Raw genomic sequence first — 2,500 nt, 5'->3', positions numbered from 1 at the left:
GTCCGGTGAATTTTTCCGCTTCGGACTTTTCCTCCAGAAGTCCGAGAAGACCTAAACACCGTGCCTGGCCCGAAAGGCCCGTGGGGGACTTCCGGGGGGCCGGTCCGCAATCTCCGGTCGCGCCTGCATCTTCGGACTTGTGCTCCAGAAGTCCGAGGGGCCATACCCCACCGTGCCTGTCCGCAAGGCCCACGGGGGACTCTCGGGGGGCCGGTCCGCGATCTCCGGTCCTGCCTGCATGTTCGGACTTGTCCTCCAGAAGTCCGGGCGGCCCTATCCCACCGTGCCTGTCCGCAAGGCCCACGGGGGACTCTCGGGGGGCCGGTCCGCAATCTCCGGTCCCGCCTGCATGGTCGGACTTGTGCTCCAGAAGTCCGAGGGGCCATACCCCACCGTGCCTGTCCGCAAGGCCCACGGGGGACTCTCGGGGGGCCGGTCCGCAATCTCCGGTCCTGACTGCATGTTCGGACTTGTCCTCCAGAAGTCCGGGCGGCCCTATCCCACCGTGCCTGTCCGCAAGGCCCACGGGGGACTCTCGGGGGGCCGGTCCGCAATCTCCGGTCCCGCCTGCATGGTCGGACTTGTGCTCCAGAAGTCCGAGGGGCCATACCCCACCGTGCCTGTCCGCAAGGCCCACGGGGGACTCTCGGGGGGCCGGTCCGCAATTTCCGGTCCCGCCTGCATGTTCGGACTTGTCCTCCAGAAGTCCGGGCGGCCCTATCCCACCGTGCCTGTCCGCAAGGCCCACGGGGGACTCTCGGGGGGCCGATCCGCGCTCTCCGGTCCCGACTGTTATGCTCGGAGTAACGCTCGGGTTAATGCTCGGGTTAACGCTCGGTCCCCAAGTACAAGTCCGGGCGGCCCTATCCCACCGTGCCTGTCCGCAAGGCCCACGGGGGACTCTCGGGGGGCCGTTCCGCAATCTCCGGTCCCGCCTGCATGTTCGGACTTGTCCTCCAGAAGTCCGGGCGGCCCTATCCCACCGTGCCTGTCCGCAAGGCGCACGGGGGACTCTCGGGGGGCCGATCCGCGCTCTCCGGTCCCGACTGTTATGCTCGGAGTAACGCTCGGGTTAATGCTCGGGTTAACGCTCGGTCCCCAAGTACAAGTCCGGGCGGCCCTATCCCACCGTGCCTGTCCGCAAGGCCCACGGGGGACTCTCGGGGGGCCGTTCCGCAATCTCCGGTCCCGCCTGCATGTTCGGACTTGTCCTCCAGAAGTCCGGGCGGCCCTATCCCACCGTGCCTGTCCGCAAGGCCCACGGGGGACTCTCGGGGGGCCGATCCGCGCTCTCCGGTCCCGACTGTTATGCTCGGAGTAACGCTCGGGTTAATGCTCGGGTTAACGCTCGGTCCCCAAGTACAAGTCCGGGCGGCCCTATCCCACCGTGCCTGTCCGCAAGGCCCACGGGGGACTCTTGGGGGGGGCCGATCCGCGCTCTCCGGTCCCGACTGTTATGCTCGGAGTAACGCTCGGGTTAATGCTCGGGTTAACGCTCGGTCCCCAAGTACAAGTCCGGGCGGCCCTATCCCACCGTGCCTGTCCGCAAGGCCCACGGGGGACTCTCGGGGGGCCGATCCGCGCTCTCCGGTCCCGACTGTTATGCTCGGAGTAACGCTCGGGTTAATGCTCGGGTTAACGCTCGGTCCCCAAGTACAAGTCCGGGCGGCCCTATCCCACCGTGCCTGTCCGCAAGGCCCACGGGGGACTCTCGGGGGGCCGATCCGCGCTCTCCGGTCCCGACTGTTATGCTCGGAGTAACGCTCGGGTTAATGCTCGGGTTAACGCTCGGTCCCCAAGTACAAGTCCGGGCGGCCCTATCCCACCGTGCCTGTCCGCAAGGCCCACGGGGGACTCTCGGGGGGCCGTTCCGCAATCTCCGGTCCCGCCTGCATGTTCGGACTTGTCCTCCAGAAGTCCGGGCGGCCCTATCCCACCGTGCCTGTCCGCAAGGCCCACGGGGGACTCTCGGGGGGCCGATCCGCGCTCTCCGGTCCCGACTGTTATGCTCGGAGTAACGCTCGGGTTAACGCTCGGTCCCCAAGTACAAGTCCGGGCGGCCCTATCCCACCGTGCCTGTCCGCAAGGCCCACGGGGGACTCTCGGGGGGCCGATCCGCGCTCTCCGGTCCCGACTGTTATGCTCGGAGTAACGCTCGGGTTAACGCTCGGTCCCCAAGTACAAGTCCGGGCGGCCCTATCCCACCGTGCCTGTCCGCAAGGCCCACGGGGGACTCTCGGGGGGCCGATCCGCGCTCTCCGGTCCCGACTGTTATGCTCGGAGTAACGCTCGGGTTAATGCTCGGGTTAACGCTCGGTCCCCAAGTACAAGTCCGGGCGGCCCTATCCCACCGTGCCTGTCCGCAAGGCCCACGGGGGACTCTCGGGGGGCCGTTCCGCAATCTCCGGTCCCGCCTGCATGTTCGGACTTGTCCTCCAGAAGTCCGAGGGGCCCTATCCCAGCGTGCCTGTCCGCAAGGCCCACGGGGGACTCTCGGGGG

The sequence above is a fragment of the Patiria miniata genome, unplaced genomic scaffold (assembly GCF_015706575.1).
Source record: "Patiria miniata isolate m_02_andy unplaced genomic scaffold, ASM1570657v1 HiC_scaffold_13, whole genome shotgun sequence".
Lineage (NCBI taxonomy): Eukaryota > Metazoa > Echinodermata > Asteroidea > Valvatida > Asterinidae > Patiria > Patiria miniata.
This window is presented reverse-complemented; position numbering follows the sequence as displayed.